Raw genomic sequence first — 21,899 nt, forward strand, 5'->3', positions numbered from 1 at the left:
GCTACTCGGGAGGCTGAGGCAGGAGAATGGCGTGAACTGGAGAGGCAGAGCTTGCAGTGAGCCGGGATTGCACCACTGCACTCCAGCCTGGGCGACGAGCGAGACTCCATCTCAAAAAAAAGACTCTGTCCTACTTATTGTGAGGAATACAAAGATGTATAATGACAAGACATAATGACTTGGTCTGGTTTTGGAAGAGGCAAATGTAGCATGAGTAGAAAGATAATGGGGCTTGCCATCAAATCTATCTAGATTTTAATCCCACTTCTGCCACCTAACAGCTATGTGTCTTTAGACAAGTTACTTGTCTCACTGAGCCTCAAGTTCGTCTTCTACAGAATTTAGATGAAGAGATGAATACTTGCATAGGGTTGCTGTGAGGATAAAGTGAAGACTTCATCAGAACTATACTGAATAAGACATTCCCACAAAAAAATATGTTAGAAAATGACACATGCCAGAAGAAAACTGTTTCCTCAGAGCAGTATTTGCATAAAAATGCTTGAACTTGTTTTTTGTTTCTAAAAATGTTATGAAATTCTGAGAGTCATAATAGCCACGTTATGGCCAATATGCTAACCACGTTAAGGGTAGCATATTCGTTTTGGTTTTTATTCCTATATATTTTCTCAATGATACATCGTATCTCCCTTTAGGCTAGAAACTATAATAGTACATTTTTGGCTTGGTGTAATTTACCTTCATTTACAAAATATTGTTTCTATAGCATGGATCAAGAGGATATAGAGTTGTTTCATGTTTGAATAAAATTATAATGCAGTTGATACCAATATATGGCAGCCCAATTTTCAGGGATCTTGCTGTATAAAGATGGGAAAGGCAGATGAATGAATGATTGATGTCATTACATTTTTCTAGTTTAAACTCTGGTGCAAAATCTTTCACTGCCTTTTATTTAATTACTCACTTTTTGTAGATTAATTCTCTGAATTCATTTAAGAATGATAGTATATTATGGAAGATTTGAGTCATACAACATGCCCTACCCATGAAATTGTACCATCTTGGAGAGTGATCCATTGTTTTTTAAAGTCTTCCTCCAGAAAGCACTCTGTCCATTTGTGGGGGTCTGCTGGAGGCACACATTTCACACACATTGACTTGAATCAAATGAGATCCCTTTATGCTCTCAAGTGTATGGCTATTTCTGAGAATCATTTATTAAGTGATTACTTAATAATTACATCACGTTTTCCTCAGAACTAAGCATTACTTTGCTTTTGTACTTATATCAATTTTCTAAATTAAAACATATACACAAACAACAAAAAGTTTATGAAGTATTTTCTGGAAATAGTGTCTATTTCCTATAGTGATATTACCCTATCAGTATACTGATAAACCTTAGCAGTGGTTAACTTAGCTACACATGTTCTAAGATGCTCCTGAATCCCCCATGCTGGGTTACATCCTCTTTCTAGGTATTCCCTCATCCTGTATTACACTGGCATTGTTTATGTCTGTCTCTCCATTAAACCCTATGTTCTGTGGAATACTGTCATATCCAAGTTTATATGCCTAGTGTAGTGACAAGCACTTTAAATAAAGGCATTTACCTGATTTAAACAACTTAATGGCTAAATTAATAAATATGAATACTGTAATCTTTGTTTTGTTGCTTGTGTTCTTTTACAGTTAGAATTTGGTCCACAGTTCTTACGTTTGTTTTGGGAGAATATTTTGACCCACTTCTAAGAAGTGTTTCACCTGATCCTGGCTATTTATGAATCTGGCTTTTGGACTGGATGGGTTCCAGGCGTACACTGTCTTGCCTAAAGTAGGGGAATGCGACATCCCTGAGGGTAAGCAAGTGTGTTAGCTTTGTGTTCTGTGCCCTCCTCCAGAAATGACAGTACTTGCTGCAAGACTGTGAGCTCATCGAGGCAGAAGCCATGGCATTCAAATTGGTTTCCTGAGCCAGAACTTAACATCTGCCACAAAGTAGGCAGTTCAGTGAGCTTTTGTAGTGTCCAACTGGATGCAGCACTATGACTGTTTTTAGCTACTAACAGGGCCAGGCACTGAAACAAGCTCTAAATCCCCACAGAAAAATCACTCTGAGCCATCCTGGCCCATCCCTAAATACCAACCTGTGCATGCTATTCACCGTGCCAAGAGCGTTCACTCATTTTTGCTTCTCACAAATCCTTTTTTTTCTTCCTATGGCCTGCATGTTTTGAATGACAGCTAAATCCTAATGCGGACTGTTTATACAATGGAGTCCCACGGAGCCCAAAGGTTGTGGTAATATTATTACAGAATTCTCATGATCCTTTTATTATTTTTTAAAAATGAGCCGTATGAGTACGGTAATACTATTAAGTGTCCGGCTGGATGAATTTTTCCATGTGTGCACAACCCGGAATATTTCCAGCTTTCCATAGGTTCCCTCATGCCCCACCCCTCAGAAGTAAACGTTATTCTAACTCCTGTCACTATCAGTAAGTTTCGTAGGGAATTAGTTTGGAGGAAGTGGAAGGTGGAATGAATGGGCCCACAGTCCCTTGGGGCTGGGCGAAACCCGTGGAGGATCCAAGGGTCCATAGAGCTCTCCGCTCTCACCGACCCGGGCCACACCCGCCAAGCTGGTAGTTCTCCGAACGGATCCCTCACGCCCAGCAATGGCCGGAGGGCCCCCGGGCCCCACCATAACAGCGCTAAGCACGCCACAATGGCAGCCCCGCTGTCTCCCGCGCGGGCCTCAACCGCGTGCTCCCAACCTTGGGAGTTGGCGCCCCTCCCGCGCGACGGACAGCCGGGCGTGGCCCTGGGCGCGACCCGACAGGACGCCAGCAGCCGGCGGGGGCGCTCCAGGACTCGGGATGTGGGGCGCGGGCCCATTGGCTGAGTATTCCCCTGCGAGCCTCCTGGCCGCAGGGCCCACCTCCCGGCCCTCTCTCCGCGCCCCCATTGGCCGTTCGCGTTCCGCTGGCGTCCGCTCCCGCCCCACTCCCGCCCGCAGGGAAACCGGGTTGGGGGTGGGAGGCTAAAGCAGGGAGGAGGATGAGTGGTCCTCCGGGTAAGGGTGTGCGCAAGAGCCAATCAGAAGCGGATGTCGAAAAGAGGCGCCGCGCCAGCCAGTCACATCGCGAGGTGCGGTCGCGGCCGGCTGACGCGAGTGCGGGCCTCAGCCAATGGGCGTGCCACTGCCCGTCCGCTCTTCAGCAGCCGGTCGGGGGCGGTGGAAAAGCGAGTGAAGAGAGCGCGACGGCGGCGGCGGCGCAGCTATTGCTGGACGGCCAGTGGGAGAGCGAAGCCTGAGCCTCTGCGTCTAGGTGAGAAGCGGGTGCGCCAGCGGGAGCGGCCGGGCTGGGCTGCGGGCTCCTCCTCGCCTGGCTCGGGCAGCGGCTGCGGGAGCCCGGGCTGCAGGCCGGGCCGAGGCGGGGGCGCCGACCTGGCGTCCCGCCCCCGCCCCCGCCCCCGCCTCCGCCTCCGCCCGGGTACGCCCAGAAGTGAGGGCGCCCGCCTCACCCGGGGTGGTCTCTGCGCCTCTTGGCCCCGCCGCCGCCCTTCACAGGGCCGGGACGGCGAGGGGGACGTACGGTGGGGCCTGGTTTGCAGCCGCGGAGCCGGGGGGGCCGCCTGGGGTGGGAGGCCGCGTAGAGGTGGCGAAGGTGGGGCGGGGTGGTTAACGGAGCAGCGGGCTCCGCGTGCTCGCGGGAGGGTAGCGGCAAAGTGAGGCCTAGTGACTGCAGGATTCCGGGTCTGGGGAGGAAGAAACTGGTGGGAAATAGGTGATGCTCAGAAAAGGGTGCTCAGGGAGAAGGCGCGGGCCGGGGAGTGTGGTTAGCCTCTTAGAAGTAAGGATTGATAGGGCTTGTGGGGAGATCACCTGGGAGTGAAGGGAGGAAGGGCTTGGGGTTTGAAGGTGAAGGTCTCTGGAGAACTGGGACACGTGGATCTGAAGTAAGAGGCACCTACTGAAACCGAAAGGTGGCTGAGAGAAGGTTTTATGTGAGGTGTGGACGGGAGGCTGTTGGACTAGAAGGCATTAGTTGGTTTGTTAGGACAAAGTATACAGGCAGCAAACGCGGTAGATTTATGTGTGGTAGATGAAGGTTGTGAGTCTTTTATGAGTAGTTGAGCAAGAACAGTTGTCTGATTCTGCAGTGTCAGAGAGTGGAGGGTCTCAGGTAGTGTCTTGGTCAGGTTTGAAGGTTAATTTACTGCTAGTGGAGGGCCAAATACTCAAGTGTTTTTAATTCTCACTACTGGGGCTGATCCTCCTCCTACACTCCACCCCTCCTGCCATCCCTGTGACAGTTCATCTCGTTTTGCCTCAGCAGCACAAAAACTCACTCCCTCCGAAGTAATGGCATACATATTGTTTGCTTTTGACTGGATGGCAGTCAGGAATCCCTTAATTCTTCATATTAAAAAAGTGTTGGTTTAAAGACAACATCAGAAGATACTCTCAGAAAATCTGCCCTCCAGGGGAGTTTCTCAACTGTCATGTTGGGCATGTGTAATATAGCATAAAAATGATGCAAGATCTCTTACAGTAACACGTGAGAATTAACGTATAAATACAATCCTGATGTCTTTTTTTCAAATTAATTAAAAAAGTAAACAGAGACAGGGTTTGCTGTCGCCCAGGCTGGCGTGCAGTGGCGAGATCATAGCTCGTTCCAGCCTCAAACTCCGGCCCAAGAGATCTTCCCACCGTGGCCTCTCAAAGGCTTGAGATTACAGGGGTGAGCCACCCCACCCAGGCCCTGTTATTCCGTACATTTTCCATAAAATTGTTTTATAATTTTTGTTTTTTATTTTTTTTTATTTTATAAATTTGTGTGTGTGTGTGAGACAGAGTCTCGCTTTATTGCCCTGGCTGGAGTGCAGTGACGCTATCTTGGCTCACTGCAACCTCCACCTGCTGGGTTCAAGTGATCAGCTCTTGCCTCAGCCTCTCAGGTAGTTGACACTACAGACACATGCCACCGCACTGGCTAATTTTTATATTTTTAGTAGAGGCGGGGTTTCACCACATTGGCCAGGCTGGTCTCGAACCCCTGACTTCAAGTGATCCGTCCGCCTCGGCCTCCCAAAGTGCTGGGTTTACAGACGTTAGCCACCGTGCTGGCCAAAATTATTCCATAAGTTTATCCATAAAAATTCCACATAAATTTTCTGGAGTTTATGTATTAGGCTTGTTGGGAAATTTATCACCCTTGTGAAGAATTTTGTAGCTAAGTAGATTCGGTTTTTTGTTTTTTTTTTTTCCACTCAGGAAAGACATGGTATGTATGCATCACTGCTATTCTGTTTGAAGCTTTTGGAATTTTTATGTATGGGGTGTGGATAGAGGCTAGAGGCAGAGACTGAGGTCAGAGAAGAGGTAGTAGAAAAGAAGGTGGCCCACTACCATATTTCCAGTGTATTTAAATGGGAGATAGAGTTTCTGAGGGTAGGACAAAAGGTTTGTGAAGAGTTGAGTCAAGGACAGAAGCCAAAGAGAGCATTTGCTGTGTAACATGTTTGCTTGTTAACCAGATCAGCAAAGCATTTTAACTAATGGACCATTATGTATGATCTAGAAACAATTTTGTGAAAGCGATTTCTTAGTGATACTATTTACTGTGATCACATTTGCCCTTAGTATAACAATACCTAAGTGCTGACGCGACTTACAGTAGAGAAGTAATCTGAGTGGTGTAGAGTGAATCGGGAAAGGTTTCCTGAAAGAGGTGAGTTTTGAGCCATCATGTGAACTAGAAGTTGGGATGTGGGTTATTACAAGACATGAGGATGACATTCCAGTGGTTTGTGCTTGGTGTAAGCAACTGTGGACAAGAGTGACAAATTAAAAATGGTTTTTAAGGATAATTGAAGATTCGAATGAAGATTTAGGGGTTTGGAAATCAACCAAGTCTATGTTGCAGCTTAGCTGATAAATAATTTTTTATGTTGGGAGAGAAAATTAACAGTTGATAATGGATTGGAGATAGGTAATAAAGGAAAGAGCATAAAAATATTATTTGATAGTTATAGGAGAATGAAGTGAAAGTAAGGTTATTAAGAGGTAGATTTAACAGTCAACCATATATCATAAATCGGAAACATTTTTGAGTCCTGTGCTAGAGTATATTGATAATAATAGCAAAATTTATTGGGTGCTACTTTGTGGCAGATACTGTTTTGAACCTTCCAAATATTATCTCATCTTCTGATTATCTGTATTTTATAGTTGAGGGAGGTAAGACTCAGAGATATAACTTGCCCAATGGCACACAGCTAGGAGTGGACGGGTCAGGATTGGCAGAATCAGTCAGTAAATGTTAATTGAGCATCTGCTTGATGCCAGGCACTGTACTAAGTGCTGGGTGTTCAACATTGACAAGAAAATTCAGGTCAGACCTCATCTATTTTCTAGAGATTGTCAGTTTATGTAAGAAGAGCCAGTGAAGAAAGAAAAAGATTAGTTGGAGAGATTTTTGTAGCTAGTGAGGAATACACTATTTAGAGAAACCTGGGATAGAGTTTTAAAGAGATGGTGATTAGCAACAAAATATATAGCTGAGAGACTCAGAACGATTGAGAAGAAACCATTGAGTTAAGTAAGTAAAAAAGTAATGTGAATTTAGTCACAAGAAAGCTGGAATGAAGATATTAATGTTTGGGCTGGTAGTTAATTGTGTTTAGTGGCAGGTACTCTATGCAAATTTAAATATTTTCACAGTTATAGTCAGATTCATAGGAAAGATGATGGTACGGCTCCTTGTAATGTTTTAATCTTTGGCTGGAAAGATCATGGATGCTTTAAAATGCTTGCACTTTTTAGTGTTTTTTCAAATTTAAAAAAATGAGCAGGCAGGCCACCTGAGCTCAAGAGGTCAAGAGCAGCCTGGGCAACATGGCAAAACCCCTTTTCTACCCCCCCCCCAAAAAAAAATTAGTTGGGCAAGGTGGTGTGCGCACCTGTAATCCCAGCTACTTGGGGGGCTGAGGTGGGAGCCCGGGAGGTTGAGGCTGCAGTGAACCTTTATCACGCCACTGTACTCCAGCCTAAGTGACAAAGTGAGACCCTGTCTCAAAAAAAAAAGTGAGCTTTATTTTTATAATTAGTGGGGACAAGCATTCAACTGAAATGAGCTAATACTCAGGAAAATGTGGGTAGGCTAGTCTGAACTTGGGGTAGGAGAGAAGATAGTCTTATTTCAGTCCTTACTCCGTAAGAGCCACCTTGGTAGGTGTGTTCCCGTCTTGGAAATGACTGGATTGTCACTGATGGAAACTGAAACTGTATGTACTGAAAGGTGGTATTTGCTTAACCTGAAGGATCCAGTTACTAACACACCCTGAATGGTGGAGATACAGTCTTTGTTTTCCTGAACATTTGTTTCCTTAGAGTTTAATACATGAATTTAAGGTTTAAAAAAACCCAACAAACCACTGATAGAATTGTGTCATTTTAACTGCTTCTTTTGGCTTTATATCCTTCTTCTTCCTACACATTGGTTCTATAGTTCCTCTCAATGGGTTCGTAACAGGCTTGGAGTTTCAGTTCAGTAAGACAAAATGAAAGTGCTGGATTTAGGTATAGCTGATCAACTTAAACACTTATAAATTCACCATTGTTTTCGGTTCTCAATTTGAAGATTGGAGACAGACGTCAAGAAAATAAGCTTTTCTTATTCAAAGAATGATTCCCAAACTAGTAGGATTTGCCCTAGGATCAGTACAGACTTATTACAATCTCCTAAACAGAGAGGAAAGAGTTGCGTGAATTCGTCTAGCTTTTAGTTTAATTTCACTTAGCCCATACGGATTCTGAGGGGAAACGATATTAATGTGATTCCTATTTCATCTAGGCACTGTATCATAATCCTTCAATAAATTACCACATTTGATTCTCATATAATTCTCTAAAATGTGAATACCATATTACAGATGAGGAGAGTGAGACTCAGAGAAGTTAGTAACTTTCCAAGGTTGGAGAGCTAAGTGACAGAGCTGGGATTCAGACCTTTCTTTGTCTAACTCCAAAACTCATGCTTGTGAAACTAATAGCAAGGAGGACTGATTTATACCTTCAATTGAAAAAAAATGCCACAAGCCTTAGGTATTTAGTAACTATTTGTTACCTTAAAAGATGAGACTCTTGCTCTGAGTGTTTGTGCTCTGTGACATTGCCTCTAAATAAATGATAGTGATTTTTTAGTGTCTTATAGGATACCTTATATTTTCTTGCTTTAGAGATGTATGTTTTCATATTTTAGAATTTTTTGAAGATGTATATTGTCTATATTTACTTCAAAATGTTTGTGAAATGGTTACTATATCTTAAATGTATCTCAAAATTGATGAAGCGTGGCATATGCCTATAGTTTTCAGACATAAGTATCTTACCAATTTGTTGTGCACTTTTTCTTCCCAGGCTTCCCCATCTTATCCTATTATTTTTTAAAATATGATTTAATAAATAATTGAAATATATACTACCAATAAAATAACTCATTCTCTTTCATTAGTTAACATTACAGTATAGAGAAAAGCATTATGATGTAGAAAATTCAAATTGGGCCGGGTGCGTTGGCTCACGCCTGTATTCCCAGCACTTTGGGAGGCCGAGGTGGGCGGATCATGAGGTCAGGAGTTCGAAACCAGCCTGGCCAATATGGTGAAAACCCCATCTAGTAAAAATACAAAAATTAGCCGGGCGTGGTGGCGCCTTCCTGTAGTCCCAGCTACTCGGGAGGCTGAGGCAGAAGAATTGCTTGAACCTGGGAGGCAGAGGTTGCAGTGAGCCAAGATAGTGCCACTGCACTCCAGCTGGGACAACAGAGTGACACTCCATCTCAAAAAAAAAAAAAAGAAGAGAGAGAGAGAAAGAAAGAAAGAAAATTCAAATTGAACGGTGAATCAGCAGATCTGAGCTTTAATTTTGGTTTTGTTAGCTACTTGATGTGTAACTTGCTAGGCAAGTCACTTCCCCTCTATGGGCTTTAGTTTCCTCATCTGTAAAATGGAGGGGGAGGAGAAATTTTAAGCCCGTCTTCCTTGAATAGGTTGTATGCCTTCTTTCTAATTAAAAACATAGATGCCCTAGATGCCTTTCTTAAAAACTGTATTACTGCATTTTACAATATTTTCTTTTCATCTTCCTTCTTTCCCTTCATAATTTATTAGAGAGGATAAATTATTTTTGGTATCCTACATTTACCAGGACAGCATATCTTAGGAAGTAGGGACCCAGAAAATAATGAATGAGTGAATATATGTTTTACTTGACTTAATGAAAAATATTTTAAATAAAGTACCATCAAAAAGATGTTGAAGTTTCATTGAAAAGTAGTTCTACCTAAAGAATGAAACGTGTTTAGTAAAGTTCAATTCGTCTGCTCTGTATTGGATAGATGTACAAAGAAGAAAACTCTTGAACTTGTCTTTAAGAAGCCCTCTTACTAGTAGGAGAGGCAAACTTCCAAACTTTGTATTATGGAAAACTGACAGCAATAATACACACATCACCAACTTTAAGAGTTACCAACTTGTGGTCAGTCTTGCTTCATCCATACCTCCATCCACTTCCTTCTTTATTTTGAAGCAAATCCCTAGACTTTTTTTTTTTTGTTTACCAGTTGTTACCATGCAGTGTGATAAGTATAATAATAGACATGTTAATCCAAGTGAGGTGCAAATTTGTTCATATAAATATATTTTGAGACTTGAGCATTATACTGTTCTGGGCACGAGAAATTAGATATAGTAAGCTTCTTTGGGCAGGGATAATATAATTGAAGAAACTATGTACATATGTGAAACAGAATGTAGCAACACTGGATCATGTGCCAAAATTGGTGGTAGAGACTCTTAAGTGGGAACTGACATTATTTTAGAATGAAAGTAGAACTTAAACAAGTGGCAATAGAGAGAACATTCAGGGATAAGGTGAGGGTAAATCACATGGATAAAGCATGCAGTTAGAAAATCTAATTTTGGCTTCATAGAATAAGTTATGTCTAAATCTGTATCTCTCTATCTTTATCTTTTAGACTACTACAACATGTAATTGGCTTAGTGTAGATGTTATATCAGAACTTGAACAAAGCCAATTGCTGTAGTAGAAATTAGGACACACTACTTTGTGAATATATCACTGTTCGTGGTTAATTTTTTGGCACATTCTGTTAAAAAGCCTTCTAAATATCTTAATACCACATGTATTAATGGATCCATTCTTGTTAGAATGTTTGTGGGTTTGTGCCATCAGCTTTGGTGTGCAGTTGTGTGTGTGTGTGTTTAACTTAAATGTTAACTATTTGACAATTTTAAGATTAGTTTGAAATGTCTAGTTTAGATCATTCTTGTCTTACATGAAATTTTTTCCAGAAATGTTGGCATGATAATTCATGAGAAATCCTTGAATTTAGGGAATTGTTATCATTATAGCTTATTTTGAAGTATTCTGAGAATAAAATCTTAAAGTATATTCCCTAATGCAGAAATTGCTTGTCAAAGGTCATGAACTTCTCTGAGCATCTCCTCAAAGTATTGTGCTATCTCATCAGAAAAATGTACATTCAAATATCCTTGGGGGGCCTGTGGATTCTGGCTTAATAATTTATTCTTTAATGTGTAGGCAGAAAGCATACTGCTAAAATTCAACTCAATTATCTTTCTGTGTGTTCTGCTTGCCTTTTACAAACAAGTGTTTTTAATTATTAAGAGTGATAAAATGATAAAGCTTATTATTGCAAATGCCTAATTAAAAAATTAGACTAATTCTTAATTGAATTCTTGGGGAAAAACAAGCTGTAGCCAATTTAATAAATAGGAATTATTTCACTAAAGATTTTGGAATAAGCGCGTGGTACTTTATTTATGGCTCCTGTCCATCCTGGATTAACAGGAAGTAGAATATATGACATACGAATGAATAAATGCATAAATGCCTTTTTTACCCCAGAAGTAAAAGCCTTGACTTACTGTGTCCTTAGGCAGTTAAGATCTGTGGAGGAAAGGATCTGTAAACTATTTTGAGGTTCACATCTGTGTTGAAACAACCGGAAGTAATGCAGGAGCTTAGAAACTGTTTTTGGCTGACAAAGGATTGATTCTCAGTGGAGCCCTGAGATACAAGTGCTCATCGTTCACTTAGTTTGAGGAATGGCCCTAAATGAGTTTCTTAGAAATAGGTGGTTTTAAAAAGTTGTGGATTGTAATTAAAATGTAATTATCATAATGATTATTAGCATAAGCAGAATTCTCAGAAGATAGGAACAGGTGAATTAGCTGGTAATGGGACATTTGACCCTGCAGAGCTGTGCACAGACTGTTTGAAGTTCAGTGAATATTAGGTGAATTGCTTTAAAGTGATACCCTTGTGACCTGTTGGAGTTAATAATTTTTCAAGTACCTAATCTACTAGTAGGAAACAACTTATTCCAATACATAGTAATAAAAATACAGACTGTGAAAGCCAGAAGAGATTTTAACAATCAGTGATCTGGCCTCTCCTTCAGTGAATTTAAAGAGTGATCAGAGAGGTTGACTTGCCTAAGGTCTGTTGGTTATGGCAATCCCAACAGCGTTGTTTCTCATTACCTGATTTTTGGTAAGTCTATTGTGCTTATTTATTTTGTTTGTCATTTCATTCTGGATCTCAGTATTTGGAGAAGGAAGTATATTAACACTAGGATTTTTAGCATGGTAACTAAATTATTGGTAAATTGGCTAAGAATTCCCTGAAATGTTATACCATAATGTTTTTACTTTGCCATCATATACTCCTTCCATCTTTAACATAATAACCCATAGTTACAAGATTTATTAGGATAGGCGTGTTTTAGGAGCTTAATTCCATTCCACAGCTGGAAACAGATATTAAGAATCCACAATTCTTAAAACATATTCCTCATGCTTTTTTATACCTTTCTGGAGTGATCTTTGCCTAACAGCATTTAGTTGCAAGCTGTGTCTATGAACTTGGCAAAGTTTTAAAAATAAACTAGGAAAAGATTTTTGAGAAGAGAGTTTGTTATGGGATTTAGTCATTTAAATACATTCCTAAAAGCTGTTTTTTCCCTACTCAAAACTAGACACTGGAAGGATCATTGACATCCAGGTTCAAAGAAGTTACTACTTACATGACTGATCCTGATTCTGAGTTCTTTTGCCACATTTGGTTCATGTGGAAAAGTTGGCTGGGGCTAAGACTTGCCCCGTACATTAGCGACATAGCCAGAGTGAGGACCCTTAGAACAGTGCCTGTCAAGCTTTTTTAGTCCTGGCCTTTTAGCTGAGTCATTCTTTAGCTCAATAATTTCTACTTTCTAATGGAATAATAACAATTGTCAAGGTATAAGCATTTTTGGGGAAGAGCTATATGGATGGTTCCTAATTGAATCACAAAAAATATACTTGTCATAAAGTCCAGACTAATTAGAAAACTGCAGGCCTCAAATCCTAGTGATGGAATTGTATCAGTATATTCTCTACAGTTATAATAAAATAACCAAAAACTAAATTGATAATGATGAGCCAAACCTAATGGTAATTTAATTAAAAGGCAAGAATAATGACAATTGAAAACGCAGACCAATTAAAGACAACACAGTTTCACTGATGGCAAGTGCCCCTCTTGAAAGTTACCGACTTCTACATTTTGAGTATGCATATGTGGTGGGAGCTTGCAGCATTACCAGTTGCAGCAACTGGATATACTAGTAGAATACAAATTGAAGTTTTTGGTACATTCTAGTAAAGTCTTCATTTTTGCAACTCTTGATAAGTAGCTTAATAGTTTATTCATAAGTAGCTTTATGGATTAAAGGAAGGTCATGTTTTCTTTTTTTTTTTTTTTTTGAGACTGAGTCTCGCTGTGTCGCCCAGGCTGGAGTGCAGTGGTGCTATCTCCGCTCACTGCAAGCTCCGCCTCCCGGGTTCACGCCATTCTCCTGCCTCAGCCTCCTGAGTAGCTGGGACTACAGGCACCCACCACCATGCCCAGCTAATTTTTTGTATTTTTAGTAGAGACGGGGTTTCACCATGTTAGCCAGGATGGTCTCGATCTCCTGACCTTGTGATCCACCCGCCTCGGCCTCCCAAAGTGCTGGGGTTACAGGCATGGCCACGAAGGTCATGCTTTCTAAATCATTTGTAGTCATCAGGAGGCTTGGCCCTTTCTTGGAAAATCATTACTTTTGAAGGCTGGTTTAGTAATCCTTGAGCTTCTCATGAGCATTGTTTCCCTAGCTGTGTTGGGAAATTTATGAAGAGCAGGGCTTAGATAGAATTTAGTGGGTTTTTTTGTTTGTTTGTTTTTTTTTACCTCAGGACATTTGTAATCTTTGATATGCTAATATACATCTTTAATCTGCTTGGGATAAAGCATATAGTTTCCTAGCGCCATTTACCACAAATGCTGCCTTGGAGGACTGTTTTTAGGTTCAGCCTTGAGAACAGATTCAGAAGGCAGGAATAAGAAAGTGACACAAGAAAAATAGAAAGAAAATACAGCATATATATGAAGCATACATAATTTACCTTTGTTAATTTTGGGTGAAGCTGTATGTAGTGTATATGTAGTGTTCAGGGTAAATATGGTACCTTTTTCTATAGCATCAGTTTTACTCAGCAATTTGAAATATTTTATATAAGATCTTTAGGTATATTGTGAAGTCAAATTTTATAAATTTTTTTAGCAAAAAAGATATTGCAATTCTGTTATAAAAGTTTGAAAAGCTCTGTCTTTGGTAGTACACTTAAAATATTAGTATATCTTTGTACCTTGGAATACTGTGTTTCACTTCTCTGAGTCTGAAAGTATTAGGATAAAAATTTCATGTCTTAATATGAAAACATTATTATTAAGGTAAAAAGTGATCAAGCACAATAGTTTACCTAAAAAAAGGGTCATGTATGACTTACGGGAATTACTTTGTTTAAAAAAACTGTTTTCTTCCCCTAGAAGGAAATTGAATACATGTTTTTGCAAGCAGCAGACTGTTTTTTTCCCCCTCCAATTTCACTAACTTAACTTTAGAACTATTTACTTTTTTGTTATTTTGGGTGCTTCTTCCTGTTTATTATTCAGTGTTCTCAAGCTGTGTGTTAACAAGAACACAGCCCACCTTCTGTAGGCTTTGTAGTAGAGAAGTTACCCTACTGGCTCTGGCCTTAAGGACAGAAACAGAAACAGAGGAAAATGTATATTATTGAAAAATTTGTTTTCTGATTGCAGATAATTTTAGTGCTACAAAACGTACATTTCCTCTCTGATAGAGTAGAATTTGACTTTTTAAAGGTGTCTTTATGTTTGATTTTTACATCACTCAGAGGAATTCTGAATCTTATTTTTCTCAATGTGTAACATTTCCCAGGATAGTAAGATCCTAGAAGCATTTTAACTCTTGTCAAAGTGCCATGCTTATGGAACAGCATCATTATATGAAACAGTTGTATAGTGGCCTAAGAACTAATGAACGTCTTTAGATTCCTTACTACTGAGAAGTGCCTTAGGGGGGAAGTATTGGGGAAAATAGGATATAGACAGTTAAATATTGGTAAATCAGTGCTTGTGTAGGCCAACAGAGTGGCCATTATATCTACTTCAATGGGTACTTACCACAGGGTTGGACACTAGCATCTTTTATTGAAAAAAGAAATGTTAACCAGGATGCTACAGCTGATCTTTATTTGTGGAAAATGCTCAATAAGCCTTAATTTTTGAAAAAGGAAAAAGGAACCCACTATTATTATGAGCTTGACTACACTAAATAGTTTGTTCACTTTGGGTTTGCATTTTGGCTCTTTTTTTGTTGCTTATAGATTTCTTTCAGGTGAGGTTTTCTTTTTTGAGATAGGTTCTCACCCTGTTGCATGGGCTGGACTCAAACTCTTCGCCTCATGCAATTCTTCTGCCTCAGCCTCCCAAGTAGCTGGGCACACAGTTGTGTGCCACTGTGCCTGGCTCAGAGGATGTTTTCTTTCATGTTGAGTCTGTCTTAGTCCATTTGTATTGATATAAAGGAATACCTGAAGCTGGGTAATTTATAAAGAGGTTTATTTGGCTCACAGTTTTGCAGGCTGTACAAGAAGCACGGCATCAGAATCTGCTTCTGGTGAGGGCTTCAGGAGGCTTCCACTCCTGGTGTAAGGTGAAGGGGAGCACGCATCACACAGTGAGAGAGGAAGCAAGAGAGAAAGGAAGAGCTGCCAGGCTTTTTTCAACAGCCAGTTCTTGTGGCTGAGAACTGAGTCATTTCTCACTAGGAGTGAGAACGCTTAGTGGCATCAAGCCATTAATGAGGAATCTGCCTGCATGACCCAAACACCTCCCACCAGGCCCCACCTCCAACATTGGGAATCAAATTTCAACATGAGACTTGGTGGGACCAAACAAACCATATCTAAACCATAGCAGTCTTAATCAAAACGTTAAGTGATGATTGCAGTTATCAAAATATAGTAGAAAAAACACTGGATCATTGGTTTTCAATGCTTCAGATGGGAATCTGTCAGAAAATCTTAATGGATATACTTAGCTCCAGGCTTCTTCATAGTCTAACTTCTGTAAAACAAGTTGTGTTGCTTTTGACTAGAGGTGTGTCAACTCCAGATGGTAATGCTGCAGAACTTTGCTCCTTAGTTCAGCTAAAGCCAGGTTCAGGAGTTCATAGTTAGTTGAACATGGGAAAGTTAATTGAACATGGGAATGTGAAATTCTTGTTCAGTAGATGAGGTTATTGGGTAGACAGAATATTTCAAAGTGTGAGGTCCATGAGTCCATATTTTTAAAATGGGTTTTGAGTGGCTAAAAAAATAGGTAGTAAGAAACAACTCTTCGTTGTACCGTAGTCCTGTGAAATAGGTCCAACATGGGTTGGTGGTTGGCAGTCTTAAGAGTAACAGGCAGTTACTTTACTTGATGCTGTTTGTGACAGACTGTATTTTCTAAGGATGGTTGCAACAATATTTTCCATCGGATGTGTGTGAGCTTGTACAGACTGTAACTGTTCTCTCATTCTGAGGTGGGATTTAAGTCCCTTGAATTTGGGCAGTCTTGTAAATCATTTGTAGCCAATAGAATGTGGCAGAAAATTACACTGTATGACTTCCAAGGCTAGGTCGGAAAAGGCAAGAGAGCTTTTGCCTAGCTCACAAGAATACTGGTCTTTAAGCCATTAGCAGCTTTGTAAGCATCTGACTATTCTGAGGTCCCCATGCTATAAGGAAGCCCAAACTATCTCATGGGGAAAATCGAAGAGGCTAAAGTCCGGAGCTAGAACCTCTCAGCCAGAATTGCTTAGCTGAGCCCTTTACAAATTCCTAACTCATAAAAATTGTGGAAGAAAATAAAATGGTGGTTGTTTTAAAACACTAAGTTTTAGAGTGGTTTTGTTACGTAGTGATAGGTAGCCAGAATACTCCAATACTACTTTCCCATCCGTACTTTTAAATTCTGTGCTTTTTTTTTTATTATTATTGTATGAAGTTTTTGAACAAAGTAGTGGGCAAGAGTTTCTCTGAGTTTGTGACAGGATTATGTTATGTGTTCTTCTTCACTTGTAGTCTTTTCTGCAAAATAATACAGCCCAAGCCTCATCCCTGCATATCTTTAATGGGCTTTCCTTTTAGAAATACAAATTTTAAAAAATATATATGTTGAAAAAGGCCATAGGTCATGTCGTCCTTTTGCGTTCAGCCTCTGGCATATCTATATTTCTGAAGCCTGGCATTAATGTGTTGTTTTGTTTACGAAGATATTATTGTATCAAACAAGCATTTATTGCCCATTTTACAGTGTGGCAGTAACAATAGTAGTAGTGAAATCATAGATAACGAATATTTAGACTGTACTGCTTTCCCATTGATGTCTTTCTCATTTATACTTCATTTTTCTGAATGTTTGTGGAATATTGGAAATCATTGTTTAAAACAGAGGTTGGCAAACTATGGCCTGCAAACTGTCTTCCTGTTTTTTTAAAGTTTTATTGGAACACAGCCACACCCATTCATTTATTTATTATCCATGGCTGCTTTTCTGGTACAGTGGCAGAGCTGAGAAGTTGTTGCTGAGATTGTATGGTTCACAAAGTGGAAAATACTTGTTAATTGGCCCTTTACAGAAACCTTTGCCAGCTCCTGGTTTAGACTATTTCTTAGTTTATTATCCTTTTTACTTTTTTAGTTTTTTACTTTTGAGGCAGGGTCTCACTCTGTCACCTAGGCTGGAGTGCAGTGGTGCAATTATGGCTAACTGTAGTCTCAACCTCCTGGGCTCAAGTGATCCTTCCACCTCAGCCTTCCAAGTAGCTAGAATCACAGGTGTGCACCACTACGCCTGGATTAGTTTTGTATTTTTTTTTTTCAAGATGGGGTTTTGCCTTGTTGCCAAGGCTGGTCTCAAACTCACGGGCTCAAGCAATCTGCCCACCTTGGCCTCCCACAGTGCTGGGATTATAGGCATGAGCCACTGCTCTCGGCCAGTTCCCCCTTTTAAAGGACATTTGAAGTTATTTTTTCTTTTACTTTTAAACTCAGGCAATCTAATGAATATTAAAAGATTATTTAACGTAACTTTCTATCTGCTGCTTGAATTTCTTTCAGTACTCCTACCATGTGGTCTTCCAGCTGAAAGGGATAAGATAATGAGATAAGCAGAATTAATTAAATAATGACAGCCGGGAGTGGTGGCTCACGCCTGTAAGCCCAGCACTTTGGGTGGGAGGCTGAGGCAGGTGGATTTTTTGAGGTCAGGAGTTCGAGACCAGCCTGGCCAACACGGTGAAACCCCGTCTCTATTAACAATACAAAAATTAGCTGGATGTGGTGGTGGGTGCCTGTAATCCCAGCTACTTGGGTGGTTGAGGCAGGAGAATTGCTTGAACCTGGGAGGCGGAGGTTGCAGTGAGCCGAGATCACGCCACTGCACTCCAGCCTGGCCGACAGAACAAGACTCCGTCTCAAAAAAAAAAAAAAAAGAATTAATGACAAAGATATAGCTGTGTTAAACACAGGAATTGCACCTGATTGGGAGTAAAAAAATAAAAACATAGATTAAATACTAATATTTTGTTATTTGTCCATTTGCTCAAAACTGTCTCTCCATTGGTAAGTTTTTTTTTTTTTTAAACAATTTTTCATAGAGATGGGGTCTAGTGATGTTGCCCAGGCTGGTCTTGAACTCCTGGCCTCAAGTGGTCCTCCTGCCTGGGCTCCCAAAGTGCTGGGATCACAGGCGTGAACAACTGTGCTTAGCTTCATTGGTAGGTTTTGACTTTGAATTTGTTTACTTGCAGAAGGCACAGAAGAGCCAATTTTAATAGAAAAAACACGTAAATGGGCCAGACTTCCAGGTATAGCTATAGGTGGTAGAAATTTTTAGGTAGCTGGATTTAATAGTTAGATATTCAATTTGAGACTTTCCATTGCAGTACTTAGTTTCCCTAAATAAATATGTAGCAGCTAAAACATGGAACTAAGAGTCCTTACAAATATACTTGTTGTGAGTTACTGGGTTTGTACAATAAATGATGATACAGAAAGATGCATACAAGTAGAGCCAGTCTAGACTTGACTGCAGTACTATATTGGGTATCGTACTATATTTGTATATTCTATGTACTTTATTGCTTTGTGAACATGGTGAACATTGTGAATGAGGTGTATCTCGCAGGAGATAGAAGGAGGTACATCCATTTCCAAGATCAACATTATCTCGAGAGGGAAAATAATTTTTTACATTCCATCCAGGAAATCCATCCTGTTAGAGTCCTGTTAATTATTTGTTTCATACATAAGTAACCATCTAATGTTTTTAATACATTTTCCATCTAATAAAGAAATGGAATGAATTTAAGTAATAAAGATTAGTAAAAGAAGGAAAATACAGGTTGAGCATCACATTAAAAATTTTTAGACTATTTATGAAATATTACAGATCAGACTGACAGCTGAAGGACCATACTGAGAATCATTACCATAGAAGTAAAGGGAAGATGCATAAGGAAATGTAATTGTGTGCCCAGTCTTTTGTGTTTATCTTCACAAAAATGCTGTAAGGTAGAGTTGGGTGGGTTGGGTGTTTTATCTGTATTTTAAAGATAAAGAAACTGCAGACCCAAACAGGTAAGCAAGCTCAACAACACGATAAATAGGTGAGTTCAGATTCTAACCTAAACCTGCTAGACTCGGAGTCCCAGGGATTTCTACTGTGTCTTGGCACCGGGTTATCGGAAAGGCTTGTTTCTATAAAGGGCCTACCTTATTTAGGAAGGAGAGTTTATAAGCTGGGCCTCACTTCATTCAGTATTGAAAATGTTTTCACTAAACATTTAGTTTCCTAATAGCTCACTAGTCTGTGTACTTTATTGCTTTGTGAACATGGCGACCATTTAAGTTTAAGGCTTTTAAGTTACAATGTATATTTTCAAACTGAAGTGATCCATAGGATTACCTTGGTATAGGTATTTGTAGAAACATGTTTGAATGTATTATTATTCTTAAGCAAGACCCCAAAGCTTCTTGTTTTCTACCTTACCTTATTAACTCTACTGCCTTGGGGTTTTTTTATTTCTAATATATCAATAAAAGATTCTATCTAGGTAACATCTCTCTGTGGGTCAGGTAGGGTGGCGTTGGAAATAAAGTCACTGATCTTTGATATGTGCGTCTTACCTGAAAATGATGTCTTTTTATTCAAATTGATAGTGTCAATAATTAAATCCACCTAGAAGATGGTCTTCTGAGTAGTGTTCTAAGGTTGACAGTAGACCACTTGTTTTTTCTCCCTCTTGTTTTGGCTGCCTCTGGACATGGCCCTCAGGGAAATCCTGGTAAAGTCTAATTGCCTTTAGATTTTAACTACCTGATTTTTTTTGTTTTTTGAAATGCAAGGTCTCACATATTTATTATTGAACCCAGCCAACTGGCACCTTCATAGCACATACAGAGAGAAAAAATATATTCCCAATAAGATATGTCCAACTGTCCAGATAGTGGTGACATTTTCAGCTTGATACGGTAACATGGTCGTGACCTTGACATAGCGTAAGTATGTGTGCCATCTCATGTGCAATTCTTTATAGACCCAGTCTGGTTCTTCTCCAGTGTCTCCTTTTGGAGTTGTACCTGATTTTATTACCAGTTTTCATCTAAATCCACTGGGAATAGCACAATTTTTTGCTTTTGTTTCTTGGCCAGGAAATGCTTAATCCGGAAACTCTTGTGAGAAGACATGGTGAGAAGCCAAGTTGAGCACACACAATGATGGTGGAGAAAGGAAGAGAGAGCCTGAATTTTTTAACAGTAAAATTTCTATTCTGAGTTGCTGGTTTGGCCCATCAACTTTTAATGCAATGATGTGGAATTTTTAAGGATTCTTAGCAAGAGTTTGTCTAATTTCATATGTTAAAATTTTCTGTGGAGCAGATTTTTGTCCATTGTATGCAGTTAGTAAAAGCTGAGGCCTTGTAGTGGAGACTGCTGTTGTTTCCTCCTGTCGTGAGTCATACAACTTTAGAACTGGGTAGGACCTTCCAGATCATCTATTTTAACCCCTTCACTTTCTCTGAACTTCTCTTCTAGTGCTGTGCACTCAATTCTCATTCATGACATGATGCCTTGACCTCGCTGAAGGACAAGTAGAAACTTTATGTGCCCTCTCTAAAAGTGGGATTTAGTTAGAAGATTTGGTTCCAATTTCACCCTACCCGTATAGACGTGCTGAGGGACCTTAGGCAAGAAAAGTTATTAAGGAGACTTTTGGAAAATAGTATCTGAAGGCATGAGAGAGAGACAGTTTGTGCTAAATAAATTTTTCTTTCCATTTCTTCCCTTAACTATGTATTTTTCTCATCACTGGTGAGTCTTCTTTAAAACTTCATTCTTATTCTACCTGGCTGGCCTATGGAATTTCCTCTCATTTCCTTTCCCCATACCCCACTTCTTATATATTTGTTCGTATTTGTCTTACTGCTTATCAAGTATCCGAAATAATCAGCTAATATCATGTTAAAAGTTTTAATTAATTTGAGTTGTTTTAAATTCTAATACAGAAAAAGGAGTTCTCATTTCTTGGCACCAAAAAGCTGCCTTTTTAAAAAAAAATGATAATTTTTTGTGCTTTTTAAAAAATGACTAGTCAGGTGCGATAGTGAGAAGAAGGGAACAAGTAGAACAAAGAGTCAGTCTGTAACTGTGAACAATCAGTTGTGGTAACTCACTATCTTCAGACCAGCTTTACACTTTTCTGATTATTGGAATACTGCAGTCTCTCCTTTTAATTGCTTTATCTATTTAAAAAACTCTTATATTAAAAGTTGAAAATGAGAGGATCTTGTCTTTACCCAGAAGTTTCTAAAATTAATGAAACAACATGATTAGCCTTCCATTAATATTAGGGCATTTATTAAGAGAATACAATCATGTTACAGAAGTGCAGGTTTATATTGAGTGGAGTGTTACCTTAGAAGTTCTCTGTGATTCTCCATTTGTGGTCATTTCAGGCTCTTTTGGCCCATGAGACCCGCGTGTTCTTTTGCAAATGAGGAAACAGGTTCAGAGTAGTAGCTTTATCTTAGGATCTCCTAGCTGCTAAGTGGCAGAGTTTGGACTTGAACTCCTAGCAAGTAAATATATCTTAAGTAGCTTTGTAATATGTTTCTCTTAATGCACTTATAAATGCAAATATGTGATAATATTTTTTTACAGCCACTAGGAAAACCCACTTTGTAAGTAAGCCTAAGTGAATTCCTTGAAAATAATGGTGATATATGGTACTCAGCATTTTGCTGATCTTCAGAAAGATTTCTGCTTCTTTAACTTGAGTCAAAAGATAAGGTGTGTTTTGAACAAAATAGCTAGCTACGACTGCTAGGTGATATTTCCTAAAGCAGCTCAAGAACAGTGAAAATAAATGTAAATCACCTTTCACA

General features: G+C 39.7%; 1 protein-coding gene across 1 annotated transcript in view; it reads left to right on the plus strand.

Moving 5' to 3' along the window:
* The first annotated feature begins 3,154 nt into the window (after window positions 1-3,154).
* The window catches only part of FAR1 (fatty acyl-CoA reductase 1), a 63,917-nt gene continuing 45,172 nt past the window's right edge, over window positions 3,155-21,899 (plus strand). The window contains exon 1 of the mRNA XM_030829003.1: window positions 3,155-3,296. The gene's annotated coding sequence lies outside the window, so the exon portion shown is untranslated. The remainder of the gene's footprint in view (window positions 3,297-21,899) is intronic.

The sequence above is a fragment of the Nomascus leucogenys genome, chromosome 15 (assembly GCF_006542625.1).
Source record: "Nomascus leucogenys isolate Asia chromosome 15, Asia_NLE_v1, whole genome shotgun sequence".
In the NCBI taxonomy this organism is placed as follows: domain Eukaryota; kingdom Metazoa; phylum Chordata; class Mammalia; order Primates; family Hylobatidae; genus Nomascus; species Nomascus leucogenys.